This window comes from Lissotriton helveticus, chromosome 10, assembly GCF_964261635.1.
Source record: "Lissotriton helveticus chromosome 10, aLisHel1.1, whole genome shotgun sequence".
Classification (NCBI taxonomy): Eukaryota; Metazoa; Chordata; class Amphibia; order Caudata; family Salamandridae; genus Lissotriton; species Lissotriton helveticus.
The window spans coordinates 138,296,732-138,319,683 of NC_136071.1; positions in this window are offsets into that span (position 1 = coordinate 138,296,732).

The window sequence follows — 22,952 nt, forward strand, 5'->3', positions numbered from 1 at the left end:
ACGTGTCTGCTGGGGGCACACAAAATAAAACTGACTAGAAGGCGTAAATTCCTGGCGGTGGCTTTACTGCTGGCCAAGCGCCGTATCGCGATACGGTGGGGTAGAGTGGGGTGGAGTCAAGCTATCCTGGCTGAAGACGGCTGATAGCCAGAAACCGGTCCTAGGAGGCTTGATTCCGGTCCAGGAAAGACATGGCTTGGCAGTTCCGTCTGGACTGTTCCCATGAAGCACAGGGTCAAGGCTGATTTGCATATGGCCGTGTCTGAACTGCGGTGGTGTGGAGTGCAAAAAAACGATGGATTTAGGTCCAGATCTCTGTACTGGGGTGAATGTATGACATTGTTCTGCATTCTGTCCATCAACTGTTGTTTTTGCATTTGTCACCCCGAGTGGGATGGGAATGCTCAGACGTGAGTCCCATGCTCTCCACACCCCTGGAGTCGAGCTATCCTGGCTGAAGATGGCTGATAGCCAGAAACCGGTCCTAGGATGCTTGATTCCGGTCCAGCAAAGACATGGCTTGGCAGTTCGGGCTGGACTGTTCCCATGAGGCACAGGGTCAAGGCTGATTTGTATATGGTTGTGTCTGAACTGGGGTGGTGTGGAGTGCAAAAAAACTATGGATTTAGGTCCAGATCTCTGTACTGGGGTGAATGTATGACATTGTTCTGCATTCTGTCCATCAACTGTTGTTTTTGTATTTGTCACCCCGAGTGGGATGGGTATGCTCAGACGTGAGTCCCATGTTCTTCACACCACTGGAGTCAAGCTATCCTGGCTGAAGACGGCTGATAGCCAGAAACCGGTCCTAGGATACGTGATTCCGGTCCAGGAAAGACATGGCTTGGCAATTTGGGCTGGCCTGTTCCCATGAGGCACAGGGTCAAGACTGATTTGCTTATGGCAGTGTCTGAACTGGGGTGGTGTGGAGTGCAAAAAAACGATGGATTTAGGCCCAGATCTCTGTACTGGGGTGAATGTATGACATTGTTCTGCATTCTGTCCATCAACTGTTGTTTTTGCATTTGTCACCCCGAGTGGGATTGGTATGCTCAGACGTGAGTCCCATGCTCTCCACACCACTTGAATCAAGCTATCCTGGCTGAAGACGGCTGATAGCCAGAAACCGGTCCTAGGATGCTTGATTCCGGTCCAGGAAAGACATGGCTTGGCAGTTCGGGCTGGACTGTTCCCATGACGCACAGGGTCAAGGCTGATTTGCATATGGCCGTGTCTGAACTGGGGTGGTGCGGAGTGCAAAAAAACGATGGATTTAGGCCCAGATCTCTGTACTGGGGTGAATGTATGACATTGTTCTGCATTCTGTCCATCAACTGTTGTTTTTGCATTTGTCACCCCGAGTGGGATGGGTATGCTCAGACGTGAGTCCCATGCTCTCCACACCACTGGTGTCAAGCTATCCTGGCTGAAGACGGCTGATAGCCAGAAACGGTTCTAGGATGCTTGATTCCGGTCCAGGAAAGACATGGCTTGGCAGTTCGGGCTGGACTGTTCCCATGAGGCACAGGGTCAAGGCTGATTTGCATATGGCCGTGTCTGAACTGAGGTGGTGTGGAGTGCAAAAAAACCGATGGATTTAGGCCCAGATCTCTGTACTGACATTGTTCTGCATTCTGTCCATCAACTGTTGTTTTTGCATTTGTCACCCGAGTGGGATGGGTATGCTCAGACGTGAGTCCCATGCTCTCCACACCACTGGAGTCAAGCTATCCTGGCTGGAGACGGCTGATAGCCAGAAACCGGTCCTAGGATGCTTGATTCCGGTCCAGGAAAGAGATGGCTTCGCAGTTCGGAGTGGACTGTTCCCATGAGGCACAGGGTCAAGGCTGATTTGCATATTTATCCGTGTCTGAACTGGGGTGGTGTGGAGTGCAAAAAAACGATGGATTTAGGCCCAGATCTCTGTACTGGGGTGAATGTATGACATTGTTCTGCATTCTGTCCATCAACTGTTGTTTTTGCATTTGTCACCCGAGTGGGATGGGTATGCTCAGACGTGAGTCCCATGCTCTCCACACCACTGGAGTCAAGCTATCCTGGCTGGAGACGGCTGATAGCCAGAAACCGGTCCTAGGATGCTTGATTCCGGTCCAGGAAAGACATGGCTTGGCATTTCGGGCTGGACTGTTCCCATGAGGCACAGGGTCAAGGCTGATTTGCATATGGCAGTGTCTGAACTGGGGTGGTGTGAAGTGCAAAAAAACGATGGATTTAGGCCCAGATCTCTGTACTGCGGTGAATGTATGACATTGTTCTGCATTCTGTCCATCAACTGTTGTTTTTGTATCCAAGTGTTAGTCAACTTTTTCGAATTCAATTTTTACATTGTGTCACTGGAGTGCTGAACTACCCCTTAATAGGTGTTCAGCAAGGAACTTCTCAGGAACTTGTTTTTTCACATTTCTATGTATGTGTCTACTTTATTTGTTTTTGTACTAAGCTCACACAATCTGGACACCATTGTACAGCACTAAAGAAAAGAGAACATGATCACAAGCCTTTGAGATCCATCACTGGAAAAGTGTCTTCATGCCCCATACTGCACTCTTTACAGTGTCACAAGCACAAGCATATTGACACGATACATCACCAATAATATAAATTTTTATTACATCCTTATAGACATATAGCATACGAGGGCAGGGCTTGTTAAACCAGTGATGCCTTCCATAATATCTGTTGTAGCACACGGTTGATAGGACAGAGTACTAATAAATGCTTTCATACTTTTATTAATGCACTGCCTCTAACATTCACCACTACTTTGGTATGTTCCTGGAATATCGAGTTTTAAATAGCATGCTCTAAAAATAGTGGACCATAAATCCTGATGACCAAAATATCAACAAGGTAAGCATTAATAAGCAAGTAGGTAATTACCACACTTAACTCCACATATGTGTATCTTGATAATATATATATTCATATATTAATATATGTACCTTGCTGCAGAATAAACTGCACTTCACTACATCAGAACTATTAGTGTGCACGTCTTTCCCTTAGACTGTGAGGAAAAGCTGTTTTGTTATATTTCCGGGTCTCACACCGAGCGTGTACATTTAGTGGCGGAAGGCGATTACAAGAAAGAAGCTTTAAAGATATTGGTGTGTGTGTGTATATATATATATATATATTACCCAAAATGCCTCTCCAGTTAAGGACGCCACTTCCTAGGCAGGTAGGTTAACAAACCCTTTATTTACGAAAACTGTACATTACGTCTGTTTAAACCTTTCCCCAACGCGTTTCAAAGCTAACAAGCTTCTTCCTCAGGGGGCAGCATCCGGAGAAACACAGAGTCACATCTATTTAATTTCCATCAATGCATGCTAATCTCTGGTTATGCATGCTGGTAGATGTGGCCAATTCATCCCCTCCATTAGGGTCCGTGTAAATCACCAGCAACTATTCCTGCTTTTTTAATCCGTTTCCAGCCCTTCATTGGGCTCCAGACGTGAGGTGCAGTTCTCCCCATTCAAAACTGCCTCCGCTGTTTTCACGAACTGCAATTGTGCCGCCGTGCAGACCTGCTTCCACGTTGCTCACAGGCAGTGCATCCCCCGCGGCTGAGACTGCCGCGATTATATTACCCAAAATGCCTCTCTAGTTAAGGACGCCACTCCACAGGCAGGTAGGTTAACAAACCCTTTATTTACGAAAACTGTAGATTATGTCTGTTTAAACCTTTCCCCAACGCGTTTCAAAGCTAACAAGCTTCTTCCTCAGGGGGCAGCATCCGGTGAAACACAGAGTCGAAACTATTTAATTTCCATCAATGCATGCTAATCTCTGGTGATGCATGCTGGCAGATGTGGCCAATTCATCCCCTCCTTTAGGGTCCGTGTAAATCACCAGCAACTATTCCTGCTTTTTTAATCCATTTCCAGCCCTTCACTGGGCTCCAGACGTGAGGTGCAGTTCTCCCCATTCAAAACTGCCTCCGCTGTTTTCACAAACTGCAACTGTGCCGCCGTGCAGACCTGCTTCCACGTTGCTCACAGGCAGTGCATCCCCCGCGGCTGAGACTGCCGCGATTATATTACCCAAAATGCTTCTCCAGTTAAGGACGCCACTCCACAGGCAGGTAGGTTAACAAACCCTTTATTTACGAAAACTGTACATTACGTCTGTTTAAACCTTTCCCCAACGCGTTTCAAAGCTAACAAGCGTCTTCCTCAGGGGGCAGCATCCGGTGAAACACAGAGTCACATCTATTTAATTTCCATCAATGCATGCTAATCTCTGGTGATGCATGCTGGTAGATGTGGCCAATTCATCCCCTCCATTAGGGTCCGTGTAAATCACCAGCAACTATTCCTGCTTTTTGAATCCATTGCCAGCCCTTCATTGGGCTCCAGACGTGAGGTGCAGTTCTCCCCATTCAAAACTGCCTCCGCTGTTTCCACGAACTGCAATTGTGCCGCCGTGCAGACCTGCTTCCACGTTGCTCACAGGCGGTGCATCCCCCGCGGCTGAGACTGCCGCGATTATATTACCCAAAATGCCTCTCCAGTTAAGGACGCCACTCCACAGGCAGGTAGGTTAACAAACCCTTTATTTGCGAAAACTGTACATTACGTCTGTTTAAACCTTTCCCCAACGCGTTTCAAAGCTAACAAGCTTCTTCCTCAGGGGGCAGCATCCGGTGAAACACAGAGTCACATCTATTTAATTTCCATCAATGCATGCTAATCTCTGGTGATGCATGCTGGTAGATGTGGCCAATTCATCCCCTCCATTAGGGTCCGTGTAAATCACCAGCAACTATTCCTGCTTTTTTAATCCATTTCCAGCCCTTCATTGGGCTCCAGACATGAGGTGCAGTTCTCCCCATTCACAACTGCCTCCGCTGTTTTCACGAACTGCAATTGTGCCGCCGTGCAGACCTGCTTCCACGTTGCTCACAGGCAGTGCATCCCCGCGGCTGAGACTGCCGCGATTATATTACCCAAAATGCCTCTCCAGTTAAGGACGCCACTCCACAGGCAGGTAGGTTAACAAACCCTTTATTTACGAAAACTGTACATTATGTCTGTTTAAACCTTTCCCCAACTCGTTTCGAAGCTAACAAGCTTCTTCCTCAGGGGCAGCATCCGGTGAAACACAGAGTCACATCTATTTAAAAAGCAGGAATAGTTGCTGGTGATTTACACGGACCCTAATGTAGGGGATGAATTGGCCACATCTACCAGCATGCATCACCGGAGATTAGCATGCATTGATGGAAATTTTTCTTTCGTTTGGAAGAATCTGTGTGTATATATATATATATATATATATATATATAAAACACCAAGTACTGGCCACACCAAAATGCTGCAAGCAATGCTTTCAGGAACGGACCACCACTCAGGTTCAATTTTCTTTAAAGTGCGTTTTATTGCTCCATTCTTCCTAACATGACGCGTTTCGACCGGGTCTCCCCGGTCTTGATATATATATATGTAAAATCTATACTTAGTTTATACTTACCCCGGTGATATTTTTGGTTGTCAATTTTTTGGAGTCGATCTGCTTTTAGCAAAGTATTGCTGAATTCAATATTCCTGCCTGAAACAGCTGCATTTCAATGACAGAAAATTAGTAGATAAGCAACAATGTGTATTTTATATGCATACATTTATTGCATGGCACACACACGCATGATTATGAATATAATATAATATAATATCCATACTAATATAATAAAGAGAGAGCCCAAACCTTTGAGGCGGGTAATCTCAGGAACCACAGCACCAATCACAACACCCAATACAGCATTGGAAAGGGCAGTTGCAGCAGAAGGACATAGGCTATGCAGACACCCACCATATACATTTAAAAGGTAAAAGAACCGTGCCAGCAAAGTAGTCCCTTGTGGGCGTGTCTGCATTGTGCTGTGGGCGTGTGCTGGGGGGCGTGACAAACACTGGGGGCGTGTGGTATGTTCCGCCCTTCATGCCATGCCTCATATCGTGTGCTAATCCCACCCTGCTCCCTTTAAATACCCCTGCACCCCATAATCATAAACCACCCTTACTCCTTAAAATACCCCAACACCCTTAAACACTAACCCATCTTAACCCTATAAATATACCCTGTACCCCAAAACCCAAACCGATCCCTAAACCCTAAAAATACCCCTGTACCTCAAAACCCAAACCTAGCCCTGAACCCTATAAATACTCCTGTACCTCAAAACCCAAACCTACCCCTGAACCCTAAAAATACCCCTGTACCCCAAAACTCGAACCTAGCCCTGAACCCTAGAAATACCACTGTACCCCAAAATCTAAACCTACCCCTGAACCCTAAAATACCCCTGTACCCCAAAACCCAAACCTACCCCTGAACCCTAAAAATACCCCTGTACCCCAAAACCCAAACCTAGCCATGAACCCTAAAAATAACCCTGTACCCGAAAACTCAAACCTACCCCTGAACCCTAAAATACCCCTGTACCCCAAAACCCAAACCTAGCCCTGAACCCTAAAAATACCCCTTTACCCCAAAACCCAAACCTAGCCCTGAACCCTTAAAATACCCCTGTACCCCAAAACCCAAACCTACATCTGAGCCCTAAAAATACCCCTATACCCCAAAACCCAAACCTAGACCTGAACCCTAAAAATACCCCTGTACCCCAAAACCCATACCTATCCCTAAACCCTAAAACTACCCCTGTACCCCATAACCCAAAACTATATCTGAACCCTTAAAATACCCAAACGCCCCAAAACATATACCTCAGTACCACAAAACATATACCCCTATACCCATACTTACCTTATCCAAACAATAAAAAAAACATGCTTTTACCATTCATGCATTTACAACGAATTTAGTTGTAAATGTATGTGTGGTAAAAGCATATAAAATGTAATGCCATGCGTTATAATGGCATTGCGGAGTCATGGTACTTTCGTAATGAAAGTATGCGGAGTGATGGTATGCGGAAAGAAAGTTGCGGAATAATGGGTGTTTACCATCCCCCGGTAAGTACATTGGTGGCACGGCGGCCCACATCTCCAGCAACATACTCTTATTTTTTCACCACCCATTTGAAAAATGCACAGGTCTCTCTCATTGATGGCCAGCACCGACATACACTTTTAGAAACACCTCCCGCCACAAGTTCTAGAATTGCGAACTTTAGAGCTGGGGAGCTACGTTCGAATCTCGGCATCAGCTCAACATCCTGTGATTCCAGGCAAATCGCTTTGTCTCCCCGTGCCTACCACAAATGAATGTGTTCTTCTGTAATGTAAATTGTGCTCATGCCATGTTGTCGAGTTTGCGCTATATAATATTGCAAGGAAAAATAAAGTAGGGAAACTCGAGTTCACACACTACTGAACGCGCACTCTTAAGTGCATCAGCAGTGCACTGTGAATCGGAGCGTTTCACAGGCCTGTCAAAGATAAGAAATGCTATCTAAACGAAATCCTACAAAACAATATACTACTGGCCGGCAGCAATTCATACCCGGACAACGTCGGGACGGGCTGCTAGTAATATATATTTGGCAACGTCGGTACCCCGGCATTGTCTGGAAAACAAACATATTTCCATTTAAGGGAATAAGATTATATGGTTGTAACAAAGCAATTTCATTGCACATGCTCCATGACAAATAGTCCTACCACCACCTATTTGTTGCCCTGTTACTGGCGGTCTGGGCTCAGGGTAAGGCAGGTTGGGTGTCCAGCTCTAGCTGTCTCTTGCATGACTACATTTGTGAGTTATGCATGGTTCAGGGAACAGAAGTGTGGTCCATCGTAGGAAAAATGCCCAGGGGTCAAGACATCCAGTGGGCTGCAAAAGGCATCTGGCCTAAATGTAGCTCATGGACCCTCTAATATTTGGTGGGCCTGCCTCTCATGATTGCATCCCTAGTGTGTACTGTCTAAAAGCGTTTTATTGCCCCGGGGTAAAAAGGGTATGCCTCACACCCCTCACCTTGTCACAATAGGAGCAGGACAACAAGAGCCTGGGATATTTCTGCAAATGATCCAGCTTTTAGAGTCGGTGGAGTAAGCATGGGCAATATTGTTAAAACGTACTCTTATATTCCCCTTACTTCCTCTTGACCGTCATGGAACGACAATGCAGGGGCGTAGCTTGGTCAGTAAGATTGGGGGGTATAAGCTTCAGATTGCCCAACAATCACGCTGGCATATCTTGTTAAAATACATTATGATAAGCAGAACACGAGGGGGGTTTAAGAGGCAGTGGAAAGAGAGAGGAAAACGGATTGCTAGAGGTACTAAAGACACAATAGGTTTCAAACTAACCAAGTTTTAAGACAGAGAAGGGAGTGTGTATTTTTGTCATTGTGGGCATGTAACATTCCAGAGTGAAATCCGACAGACACATGACCATATCCGACTGAAAGCACCCTTACCCAACTATTTACTACAGAATAAATGTTTTAGGGGGTGTAACACCCCAAACACCCCCCCTTTGAAGGTACACCCCTGTGCAGGGATCTCTAATGAAAAGAGCTACTGTGTGACCTTATCCCGCTCACCCATGCCTGGTTGCTGCAAACACCCGTTCAGGAGACCAGTGGTGCCTAGATCTTGAGCAGAGAGGAACTGCTTGATGGGTGCCTCTATACCACATGGACAGATTTATTTAGGAAGACTAATATGTAAGATATGATGATGCCGTCGTCAAGTTTGAATTTTAACACAAGAATTCTGATATTGGGAATTTATCGGCTTAGCGTAGTCCCTTATCTATGTTGGTGGCTTTTGTCCTTTCTTTGTCCTTTAATGCCCCGTAGTAGATGCGAGATAATAGTCCTACTTTTATGACAATGGCACGTGTCAGTTCTTGGTTTTAAAATTCTGGTCTATAATTGCTGCATTTTTGGAGCCTAATTCACAGTACTGCCAATATTCAATTCCTTGAAGACCTTCCCTCATTTGCATTCTTTGTGGATAATATTTTCCTATGCAAAAACAGAATATAAAAGAAAAAAAATGCCTGCTTAACAAATGCATGCCCTACAGTAAGTTTCAGAGGCACAATGTAGCATATTCTTTTCAAATAATTGTATTTCTCGCCTCGATACATTCTATGAAGGGGTTTCGCTAAACAATGATTAAATCCTCCAGTGAGATTTTTCCACAGAATGGGTTTGTTTAACAGCGAGGTCTTTGACATTTCTCCCATCGCCTAATGCTTTCTTTCTGGAGCCTGAAAGCCGGTGCCACATAGCTGGCAGGCTCATCTCCATTACAATCACATTGCTATCCATATTAAGTTATGCCTCACGTTTGTTTCCAGCATAGCCTGGCTACCGTCACTTCCTATTCAGCACTATGCAAGTATTGCACTACACAGCTTCCTAAACACTGGCCCACTGCTCTGAGGCGTGGTCACCATTCCATGAACGCCCGGGTAGAGAAGTCTTGCATAGATGCCCAATAATTCGTATTCTGTACTTGTACAACAAGCTGTGGCATGAACACCTTCCTGCACATAAACAATCTGAAATGGCATTTTGAAACTTCTATGTGTGCTGCTTAATGTAGCAAATAGAAGTTGCAGAACATCATTTTTTTTAATGATTGTTTATGTGCATTGAAGGACACCTTCCTGCATATGAACAATCAATGGGGATGTATGACGGTACAACGCGTGCTTTCACAACGCGTACCATTACCACGCAGGTTTTACAACGCAAGTCGTTACAACGACTTGCGTTGGGGGGCGCTGGATAGTGAATAGTTTAATTTACTATTCCAACTCCAGTCCCCGTGGATAGTAGGGAAGGTGTTGGATAGTAAATTAATCTATTCCCTATCCTAGAGCGCCCTCCAACGCAAGTCGTTGTAACGACTTGCGATGTAAAACCTGCGTGGTAATGGTACCGTGTTGTGAAAGTTTCGTTATAAAGGATGTTTCCCATCAATAATAAAAGAAAAGGAGGACTCCTTAGGGATTCAATAAGGGACCAGGAGTGTAAGATTTAAGAAAAACGAAAGGTCCAAAGAGACCAACTCTTGGGATCCTTCCCAGTGTTACCCTTCTGTCTCAAAAACGCCCACTATATCTGAACGGTTTGTATTATTACACAGTAAGAGGCAAGGTGAAAACATAAATGCAAAAAAACATCATCATCTAGTCTTATTAAAAAATGTAAACACTTTATTACAAGTTCATAAAATCGTGAGTAATACACATTGATAAAAAAACGTATGTTTAAAACAATTTCCTAATCTTTTTTGTTTACGAAAAAGATTAATCCTAATACACAAATAAATGTTTCCCATCAACGGCTTTCAGCTGTTTCTATGTGTGCTGCACAAAGCAGCACACATGGAAACAGCAAAAATAAGGAGAAATTAAACATTTCTCTTCCCTGCGCCAGGGTAAAACCAGGTTTTTCCTGTTCTGAATTTTGACACTGCCCCATATTTACACCACACTTGTAAATACGGGGCAGCGTCAAAATCAATGGGTGTTACAGTGGAACCCATTGCCCGCCCTTTTCACGCTAGGCGTAGTGTGAAAGGGTGCCTTATTCACAAAGCGGTGTGAAGCTACGCTAAGTGGCTTAGGGCTGCCTCGTGAATAAGGCGAAGCCCCGAAAGCCACTACAACGTTGAGAAAAGTGACACTGTGCTGGCGATAGGAGCTCGTAATGCCTCTTAATCTCCCCGACTCTACCCCATCACCTGGATACCCTTAGGGGTGATAAGTTTGCGCTTTACAAATGTGGAATTTCTTATTTATTTATTATCTAAGCATGCAGATATAATTGCATTTTCTTGCTTCATAATTTGATCCTCCTCTGCCGCATAATTCCAGTGGCCCTGCTTATAAGTGTTTAGCAGAACCCTAGTTCAGTTTCTTAAAATGTATTAATTCTGTGGATACCTACTGAATCGCCACTGAAAGTAGGGGACGGCAACCTAAGCAATTTCTGATTTGAAGTTCAACACAATAAAAAGTTGTAAAAAAACAGGTGGTACATGAAAAAAAAATCACAAATTATGATTTACTTTCTTTTTTTCACGAACAAATATAGACACATTTTTAAAATTTTAACTGCAAGTTTGTAGTTTTTCGAAATTTGGTTTTATTTCTGAAAGATGTCATTTTTTCTCATAAAGCATGCTTTTTGTGGGCACATACCAGTACTTCAGTCTGGACCACCAATCGTCCATTCTAGATTCTATTTGCTGTACTTGCACTGCTCTCAAGCACCAAGTTAAGCATACCAACTTCAATTTTAATGTCCGAGTTTACACTCCTTCACGTTTTAAGTGTGTTTCAAACTGTTCAATTTTTTTTAATTTGTATATAATTAGTCTGCTACTATTTTTTCATTTTCTAAATAGACCGGCACTCAGAGTAGGGGTCGCGCCCCATGAGGTCCGAGAGCCCCAGGTTAAGAACAGCTGTCCTAGCTCTTAGCACTAATGTTCAGCGACCTCAAGGGTTAGGAAAAAGGCTACATGGTCCAATGCCACTGGCATGTACTGTACCAACTTTTTCATGCCCAACTATATTGCTGGTATTCCTGTTATGTACCTTCATGCCATGCCAGGTGATGGGGTGGAGTCGGGGAGATTAAGAGGCATTACAAGCCCCTATCACCAGCACACTGTCATTTTTCTCAGCGCATTTTTTGATAGTATTACTTAATTAGTTTCTATTTTTTTACCCATGGTAATACTGCCTGGGCAAAGATTGTGCCTCATTAGTACCAGTTTATTAACCTATAACAGACATCAGCAACTGTAAGATCACCTGTTAACCATTGTCAATGGCCTTTCACGGTGCGCATACGCATAATGCCACATTTTTTGTAACTTTCGATCCGTTTAAACTAGAAACATTTTTCAATATGCAGATTATGCAGCAAATGATGGATTATGGGGCAAAATCATTAACTCCGTAATTATGTAGAAAAAAGCCAGAACCCCAATTCCATAATTCCAGTGGCCCTGCTTATAAATCATCACAAACATGGCACCCAAGCAAGGAATACACTGACGAAATGAATGCTTTCCAAATAATGATGGAATCAGAGACAATACAGAACGCAGAGCACTGGAGGACAAACAAATTGCCTATTAAATTTAAAAAATGGAATACAAGTATTGATGCACTGTAACACGAAATGATAAAAAATATTGTATTAGTGTACACTGGTATTTTTTCTACTCAGATCACTCAAACATATTTGGTAATTATTTCAGATAGGCCTTCCCCATTTTATGAACTATAGGTACAGAATTAAATAACGTCAAACATGTAATAAGACCATCGATTAATCAAACTGAGTTTGGAACTAGAAGATGACATGGTATTTTACTGCTGTACTTGACCAGTAACACTAGCCAGAAAAATGGCAATAGCAAAGACAATCAAAATAAGTCAAGATAGCATCCATGTTTCACTAACAATGAAGATATTATATTCACAGCTGATCAACTGTCTGTCACCCACTGCACAAAGTAGAACTGTGAGGGGTTACCTGCCCATATGTATAGATAGAAAGGCGAAGTGGCCAGAGCGGCGAGTCCAGAGCGCGAGGTTCGCGGTTCGATCGCCAGCGGCAGCTCAGCTCCGCATCATGTGACCCAGGGCAATAGCTCACTTAAGGGGTGGTATGTTCGCACTTTACAAATAGGAATTATTATTATAAATTTGAGAATGCACATCAATAAAATAGGAGCAGAATTTAAAAGAAAATGTTAGTTTTCTTTGAGTGAAAATAAATATAGATTTAGAAATAGCTAGCACAGTGCACTGACCCAAATTAGTATGTTTAAGTTGTATCTTTCTTGACAAAATTGTTGATAAATAGGCGGGGTGAGTAACTGCTGTGTTTACCGTACAATTATGAATTTATGGTACTTGCCATATAATTTGCCACATAGTTTTCGAAATTTGCAGATTTCGTCTAAACGTTTTTCTCGCTTAATTGGATGAAAATAATATTGCCATAGAATAACATTGCTGTATAGTTCACACGGATGCATAACCCTAGTAGTCCTGACAATGTTAAAGCTCTACTGAGTGGTTTAGGGTTGTCATTACGATGCTGAAATCCATATTTCACAGGCAACCAATTCATATTTCTCATATTTTTACAGTTCCCTTTGATGTGTGGGTGTTTACACCACCAAAACAGTGGTACAATATTTTTTGTGAAATCTGCAAAGTAGGTGGCGAAATGTGTGGCAAACGTCTTACATCCTTAGTTATGTAGTAAAGGCATCAGCCACAGAACTGCAAAAATACACTGACCCTCACCGGTGTCTATTGTTTTACTAATGATTTATTCATGAATGGCAAACGTAAATGTTTTAAATGGTCAGCCTAATCATTTTGCTTCCCATCAGTCCCCAGTGTTAGCTGTACATTGAAGAAAACAGCTCTTCAAGTTACCTACCACAAAATGAACAGGCAATATAAAAATACTTAACCAGTAACGTTTAATATGATCCTAAAATGCTATGTGTGGGTTCTGGTGATATTTACAAACCACTGCCTCTAAGCTCGTGGTTTATGATGAACCCCTCCTTGGATCATATTATTTGGTAATTCATTCTCTCTTTCTCGCTCTCCCTCTTTATATATATATATATATACATATATATATATATATATATATGTATACACACACACACACACATATATATATATATATACATACACACACGCATTCATACACCTATTTATTATATAAATGTGTTTGAAATTCCTGCTTCCTGTTAACTTGTTTTCCAGTTATCATATGTAAACACACATATTCACTTGCAAACTTTTTCACATAACATTACTGTTAAATTCAACAACCTAAAGTTTATCTAATTAAGAGGTGCGTTAATAAAAGTGACAAATTCCTTCCAACGCTATGCTGACGAAAAGGTCTTTTTAAGTGTATACCTGTTAATTAAACTACATTTCTTATACTTCGTTAAAATGACACAACATCGTGGTTTTGACATTGATGCCTCGAAGTGGCAGATGTTTTAGTAATGATGATTTGATATAACGATGTTGTACTTCATATGTTTGAAAGTTTGCTGGTATATTGTCTCCAGCCTTTGTTTTATTGGTACCTTTACCTGTTCAAATGTCCTTGAAAAATGTTTATCTAATTAAGAGGTGCATTAATGAAACTCACCTAATTCAATACCCCAAATGGACCTGTCTCTATTCAGTAGAGCCACCAAGAGTTTCATCAGAGGAGATCAATAGGGGGGGATAGTGGACACCCCTGTGGCACCCACATGTCTCAAGTCACCTTCCCTGTTCTACCTCTAGCAATAGGGTCCCCATTTAACAGCTCGATAAGTTGCAATATTTTATTCCAAAATTGAACTGTCTCAAAATCTTAGGTGGTTTAAGCCAACAGAATGAAATGTCTTTCTAATGCCTTGGGAACACAGCATTACACTTTTCTTTATTTAATCTTATAAAGTTCTGGACATAAGCAAGCAGCTAAGATTGGTTGCGGTATTTCTACTGCATACAACTCGACTGCCTAGGTTACTCAGCTGAGGGGAAACAACAAGGAGACAGTTGGGCAGTGCAACTAACTAAGGGGCATATGTATCAACGGATTTTTAGTCGCAAACGCTGCGAATCGCAAAAAAGCAGCGTTTGCGACAAACAATTCGGAAAATGGGATGTATGAGGGAAATTGCATCCAAAATGAAGGAATCGAAAAATTTGCGATTCCTCAACTTTACGTAAGTATTTAAGGAATCTCAAAATGCGATTCTTAAATGCTATGCAAGAAGCACTAAAGTTTTGCGTTTTCACCTTAAGAAATCGGAAATTACCACCAACTTCAAGTTGGAGGTAATTTGCGATTTCTTTCACAAAAGCACTTTTGGGCATTTGTGAAGATGCCATGTGGCACACATACATGCCCTTAGGCATGTATGTGCGCCATATGCGCACGCATGTTCATTTTAGGACACCCTGATGCACCCCTGAAATTATTCTCAATTTGCGATTCTCAAATTGCAAATCGCAAATTTGAGAATGACTTCCCATTCATTCCTATGGGCCTGCTGGCCCATAGAAATGAATGGGAAAGTATTCCTTAATTGCGATTTCGCAATTTGCTAATCTCAATTATGGAACACTAAGAAATCACATCCCTTTTTGCCATTCTCAAATAGCGATTCTCAAAAAATCGCTGTTTGAGAATCGCAAACAGGGACTTTCATACATATGCCCCTAAGCATCTTCATATGAATTTACTTTGCACGTAAAGGTATAGTTCATGGGTGCAACATGTACAAGAAATATTAAACAACACATTGTAAGTATCTAACTCCTCTGTGTGCACTGTCCAAGGCTGATTAATAAATGAAGACCCATGATGCTTGATTATTGCTGAAGAATCTATCATTAAAGTTGTCCTTGAATCTCTTGGATGTTTCATTTGGTTAGGGTGCTTGTTCTCCAAACATGAGGCACAGAAACCACCTCATTCTTCATAAAGGTGCTCCATTGGGTATTACATGATCAATTTCAGGTGGCAACTGCCTGCAATAAGATATCATGCTTTTATTTTGTAAACGTCTCTTCTCCTGGCTGTATTTATAGCCCCTTGTTCATATTTTATCTTGCATTTGCACATAGCTTTAATTGGCAGTGGTCACGTCCAAATTGGAGTGGGATTACATGAACAAGGAATGGTTTAGGCAAACAGGAAAAATTAAGTGATGTGAGAATTACATTTCAGTCTAGATAACCACAATGCAAGATCTTCCTCTTCCATAGTTTTCTGTCAGAAATAGGATTGAAATGTTTAAGGTCACAGGGTTCATTTCTGTTTTAATGCCCTTCTTTGGGCAAAGACCCCTGTCTTTTCCTTCATTCGTGTTCCTGCTTTTTATAGTAAGGACTAGAACCCTCAATACGCTATGAAAGCAAAAAAGTTTTGTTATGCAAATATAATCTGATTTAAGTTTTTGTATTTTTTGCAACAAAGAAATTCTTCCACTTACACTTTTTCACAAAATTTTATGGCAGCAGGAACCAAGTTAGACTAGAAAATGTTGTTAGACTTGAGAAACTGGAGGTGTACCAAGTGGTGGCAGCATGTGCTGCATAAGCACTGTTCCATGGTACTCTAGAAACTATAATTACATGAATTTTCTATGGGATGGAATATCTTATGTATATTTTCTACATGTGACCATATACATTTATTTGGTGTGTAGACATAACTTTCAGGTGGAAAATTGCAATTTCGCCCAGGTCTAGCTATCTGGGGAAACCAGTGACCTACTTTTTTGACAATGTATTAAATGTTGGACTGTGGAAACACTCTTCAACTACGCCTTAGGAGAAACACACAAAGACCTTTTCAGATCTCATGGAGCTTCCAACCTCATTGTAGAGGTTGTTTGTGTTTATGAGCAGCCTCACTAAGGGACTGTTTTCTTATGTCTATAACCACTTAGGGATCACTAAGGAATCCACACTGAGAAATTACACCTTCATGCTTTTAGCTGCTATTTATGCACAGGGGTTGTGAAGTGGCCAATTGCAAAGAAAAATGCATGAGAAAAAACTGCTCCAAATCAGTTCAACAAGTCACAAAGTATCCTGCCAATGCACTCTGCAAACAGAAATCTAATGTTTTTTTTTTATTAAAGAATCCCTACTCCATTAACTAAATCAGTGGGTTGGATTTTCTTGAGTGTCCAGTCAAGGGAGCCAATAAGGTAGTTCTCACCACGTGATTGCTTTTGACACCAAGTTCCTCCACCAGCCAGGCAAACATGCAGCAGAATGTATTGGGATGGGTGGGCAGACCAGATTCAAAACCATTTTGTGTATGAAAAGGCCGCTTTATTGAAATAGGTGCACATTACAATAACATACTTGGCAACTACCTCACAAAACTAAAACCTCGCTATACATCCGATGCCTGATCCCGCCCCTACCCCTACAATCCCCTCAACATGCCACCACCCAGCCATTAACATATTACCAACATTACAATGTATTGCATTTAAAATATACAATTCTATTAAACCTACATCCTATGCCTGCCTTTCTGAAACTGCAAATAACCAAACGTCTGGAACTGAGCCTTAAACTACCTGCCTACCCTTTCCCTGCCGATGTTCCCAACTTTCAATACCAAACAAACTTCTGCCAACCCATGGCAAACTTCCAGATGCCCGACAAGCACCTGTTCCAAGCGACAGCACAAATTACCCCTTGCACACCTGTCCCAATCAAAGCCAAACGGGAAAACAGCCTAAATGGATACCCCCTTGAATCCAATTAAAATAGGGACGGGAGGGAGGACAAAAACTCCTACACACTACAATCTCTGCTCCAGCCACCAGGTCACCAAATCTAAAATGGTGGCAGGGAGCCCAAAGTACCCAACCCTTATAGACTTTGGGCTACATTTGGGCTACGCCTGGGCTGCCAAATATTTCAAAATGGCAGGCCCCCGGCCTGGCCTGCCCCCCCCCAATCTGCCCGGGGGCAGACCTCCCTCCTGCCGGCTGCCCCCCAAATCCCCATTATTAATGAAATGAAATACATGGATTCATCGATGGCCCATAGAAGGAGCAAGAGCTAGTTACAGAGAGTATGAAGGAGGCTCCGGGTTATGGATCCTGGAAAGATGTGACAGTCAGGGTCCCATTCTCTGGTTCTATTAGTCATCTTCTGGTGGTACCGAAGCTGCTCGAGTGAGTGAGAGTCCATAGGGGAGCATATAGATTCCTTGTTATTTTTTTCTCTAACAAAATAAATGAAGACTCCTCCTCTAAATTTGTTTAGTTTGTGCGGGCCAAAATGTGCCACCCTTGTCCTCTTCGTCCCCTTACTATACTGAAAATGATTTCTCCTCATCTCAATTTTTTTTTCTTTAGCCCTGTCTCTGTACTGGTGTGCAAAATTCACGTACTTTGCTTTACTGTAATTACAGAAAATGTTGGTAAATTTAGGCAAAATTATGCGTTATTATATGAAATACTTATCCATCATTTAGTGCTGCATTATAGTGTGAAATGAATTCCTATGTAAATTTGTGATGTGAGAACACATCACACGCTAAAAAACAGTCAATAAAACGAAAGCAGAAAGAGTAACAGAAGCTCACATTCTGTTGTTTCTGTGCTTTTGTGGTAAATTTTTACTGCGAATAGTACATTTGCAAATTATTTTTACAACGAATGTTGCCCGATTGCAGCAATTTTGCATAACAATCGTAATGTGAAATTCCCGATATTACACCAGTTACGCCTGTGTCATTTACATTTCACCCATTCCTAGTCCCCTACCCATCAAATATCAAGCCAATAACTTTACTCAGAAACCTTTACCCCTACCCTTTTATTTCCTCTTTGTAACTATCAGCCTGATTCATGTACATGCCGTTTTGCGTGTCCCTAATAGCGAATCATAGCGATTCGCTATTGAGGACACGCAAAACGGCATTCATGTAGGAATTGCTACTTAAATAGCGATTCCTACATGTTCTTTATTTGCGAGTAGCAATTTGCTACTCGCAAATACTCCCCATTCATTCCTATGGGCCAAGAGGCCCATAGGAATGAATGGGGATTTGCGAGTAGCAATTTGCTACTCGCAACTGAGATAGCGATTTTAAGGGTGCCAGGGGTGTCCAAAGGACGCCCTGTAGCACCCCTAAAATGCACTTTTGGACAGGTGTTGCGCACACACATGTCCAAAGGACATGTGTTTGTGCTACATGCAACTTTGAAAAATGCTTTTAAAAGCATTTTTCTGAGTTTTTGCTATTTACCGACAGGTCTGACCTGTCGGTAAATAGCGGCCCCAAAAGTCCAAAATCGCTATTTTGTTTTGTGTCATGAATAGCATTTGAGGAATCTCTATTAGAGATTCCTTAAATGCCATTCCACGCAAATATGCGAATTCTTACATAGCGATTTTTGCATTTGGTATCATGAATACCAAATGCAAAAATCGCACTCGCAAAGGGCCAGATTCTCAGAATCTGGCCCTTTGCGAGTGCAATTTACCTACATGAATCAGGCTGTATGTCCCTACCTATACCGCAGAATCTTTAGCTATATCCCTCAAACCTCTAATCTTGCTTATACCCTAGTGGATTTATCCCTACCTATACCTTAGTACCTTTCCACCTCACTGTAACTACTACCTGCTTCTGTGTTTGCCCTAGTTACACCAACGTATACCATACAATATTTCCCCCTACCAATACCCCTGTGAGTTTACCTCTGTATCATAAATAATCCATACAGTTTTTCTCTGAAGTAAGAGGATGTTTATTAGGCAACAACTATGTTACACTCTTATCGGCTAGGCCCTGCAACTTTAACTGACCATGGAATCCAAGGTAAAGAAAAAGAAAACCAGATGACACCTGTCAGTGGAACCCTATGACATGGTAAACATTCCTCTGATTAACATTTCAGCAATCTCCTTTACTTCACATAAACAAAGAGAGACTTTTTAGACACCCACCCACAAGCACAAGACAAAATATAGACATGAGGGGCAAAGAGGGAGCCACAGGCACACAACCATTAACTACAAATACAACATTCAATAAATAATATTATTTTAAGATCAGAAGAGAGTTTCCCAAAACACGTTGGGGAAACACTCCTTACATATAGACAAAACCCTTCAACCAACCCGGTGGTCTACGGGTCATTGATGACCCACCCTCCAGACCACAGGCACCAACCCACTGAACAAATGGATAATGAGAGCACCAACTTTTGCCGCTTTACAGGTACACCATCCTCTGTTCAACGTGTATTTTCAAACCTTCTTCCATTGTCTTGAATGTCAGTATCTAACATAAGTGACCACCCACTATAGGCTTCTTCTTCCTCCTCCAGTCCCCTGCAAAAACCATCCTTCTGGTACAATGCCCCGTGTCTTAAGTTCCAGGTTTGTCCATTTTCTCATTTTACCCTATTGCCACCTCCTACTCCTTTTTATATAGCCCCTTGAATTTGGACAGTCCTTGACCTTAACTACCTGGATTGCCCTTGACCCAATCTTCCACAGCTATCCTTCAACCCACATGCCTGTTCCCTGAACTCTCAAACCCTCCACTCGGTTTTATATCATGCATACATGCTGGCACCAATTTTGTTCCAGGAGATTTGACATTATCATCTAAAAAAGGTGATTTACCAGTAATAGGATTCACTATGGTGCGGTGTATTTGCAGCCCCTTGCAAATTCAGTCCAAATGTTATCACCATCTCCATTGGCTCCCGTAATCAATCTGTTGATTCTTTCAATTTGCCCATTACCTTTTGGGTTGCACAAGGAGGTGAGGATGTGTATGGTACCAAAGCTCTGTAAAAACTCACTTATTTCCACCAAAGTTCATTGTGTCCCATTATTCACAACCAGACAAGAAGGAATCTCCTTCCTGCAAAAAATCTCCCCCAGTGCACGTATTGTTGAGTGTGTGGTTACACTCCTTGTGAACACCACAGCAATCTACCATGATCTGCCCTAACTGTCCTTCATGAGCCTATTCCTTACACCAAACGGAGGCACAAGGGTTGTATGATGGAACCACAGATGCAAGTACATCGCATGCCTTAACAATGCAGTCTTTACCATGACTGCGTCTTTACCATGCATGCTTTTACAATGAATTTCATTGTAAAGCCATGATTGGAAAAGGCATATGCCTGGTAAAGGTTATGCCCCAGATCCCTGCCCTGAGCCCTAAAACCCTGCCCACAGCCTTGAAAACTACCCCAACCCCAGACCTAAAAACACCCCAGCTCTCCGCCCTGAGCCCTAAAACCAGCCCCAGCCCTAAAAACTCTCCCGATCCCAGCCCTAAAAACACCCCAGCATCCCTGCCATTAGCCCTAAAACTGGCCCTAGCCCTAAAAACCACCGACCCACTGCCCTGAGACCTAAAACCTGGGCTTCAGTACTGAAAACGACCTTAGCCAAAAGCCCTGAGCCCTAAAACCGGCCTCCCTGCCCCGAAAACACCCCAGCCCCCTGCCCTGTCCCCAGAAACTGACCCCCAGCCCTAAACTCTGTGACAGCCACCCGCCCTGAGCCCCAAAACCCGCCCCCAGCCCTAAAACCTACTGACCCTGCCCCAAAAACTACTCACCAAGCCCCGTCCCGATCCTTCCCGTTCTTCACAATCTCTTCGAAGCAGGAACTCCGTCCAAGTCTCCAACACCTCCCCCCTGCTGCCATTCACTCCGAGTCTAGACCGCTGACTGCCTTTAACACACATATGCCTTTACAATGAAAATATTCATAAAGACATACGTGTGGTAAAAGCATATGCATTGCAAAGGCAAGCACGGTGAGGCTTGCGCTGTAACGGCATGCGTGGTTCAGGTCACGTGGTTAATGCTGTTTTCCAGGCACAAGTCTATCTCCTCTTATTATTATATATTCACCCACATGTTAACTCACCTACAACTTTAAAATACAGCCAGGCATCCTCCAGAAGTGTACTCTCCCTTTATAAATACAACCATGGCTTGTAAGGTATTGTCTTCTATCATAGTCATAATCCTTCTTTAGGCACAGTGGGGCATATTACCAACAACTAGCGATAATTTTTGTCTCTAACTTGTTTAGAGACAAAAATTATCGCCGCACATCGGCGATTTTTATCGCAGATAAACCTTGCTATTAGCAAGGTTTATCGCAAATGCGATAAAAAACGGCCGCAATGCATGAATATTGCTGAAAAGTCAGCGATATTCATGCATTATCGAGCAAATGCTCTTAGCCATGTTATCCACCTCCCATTGGATAACATGGTGAAGAACTGCTCAGGGCAGGTGTTAGCTTTTGGAGATATTCGCGCTTAGCGCGAATATCTCCAAAAGTTGGTAATAGGAGATAGCGATGTTAGCGACTGTTTCCAGTCGCTAACATCTTGGCACGCCCACTTTGCATGTCATTAGTGATAAATATCACTGACATGCAAAGCGGGGCCCAAGATGGTCGCTATCTCCTATTAGCTGTCACTAACTGGTGTTAGCGACAGCTTGGTAATAGGGAGATCATTTTATCTCCGCTTTCTTGGCTTTTAAAGCCAAAAAAGCGGAGATAAACCCCCTTGATAATATGCCCCAGTGTTTTCCCAATCTTGTACAGCAACTTCACCACATCCCCAGTATCAGTATCACATTCCTCCTCAGAGTTATCGAGTAAATGAGACAAGCAGCAAGCAAATCTGTTGTTCCCACCTAGAACATATTCCACTGCACAGTCGTACGCATGCAACTGCTCTGCTAATCTTACTAATCTTACCAATCTAGCTGAGCAATTTCTTGTTCCACCAGGTCCCAACTCTCCTAGCTTATGATCTATCATTAATACATCTTTGCTTCCCCAAATATGTGATCAAAAGTAATTGGCACCCCTTACTGCTGCCAAGCCTTCCTGTTCAATTACAGAGTAGTTTCTCTCTGTGCTGAAAGTGAATGAGAAGCCAAAGCTACCATCTTTTCCTATTTGCCATTGCCTTAGACGAGAACAGCTCCAGCCACTACAGCACTTGCATCCACTGTGACATTGGATTTTGGAGTGATCTGCAATGGAGCTAACGCACCAGCACTGGCAATGTCTGCTTTTATTTGCTTAAATATATTCTTTTGGCTTTCTGCCCACTTTACCCTTTTTAGTGTTCTTAATAACTCTCTTAAATTTTCAGTCTTGTGGGTGAAACTTTGTAGAAATGTGAAATTATATTCCACAAGCCCCATTAAAGATCTGAGTTTATCTGTTTAATCCAGAATTGCAGCATTTACTATGGCACTGACCAAATCTGATTTTGGTCTAGCCCTATCAACGGAGATCAAATTTTCTAAGTATTCTACCACCTGCTCCAAAAATCAGCACTACTTGTTGTGAAGAGTGAGACCTGAGCAAGAAAGTCTCCTTAAGACCTGCAGCAATGCCTCGTGTTG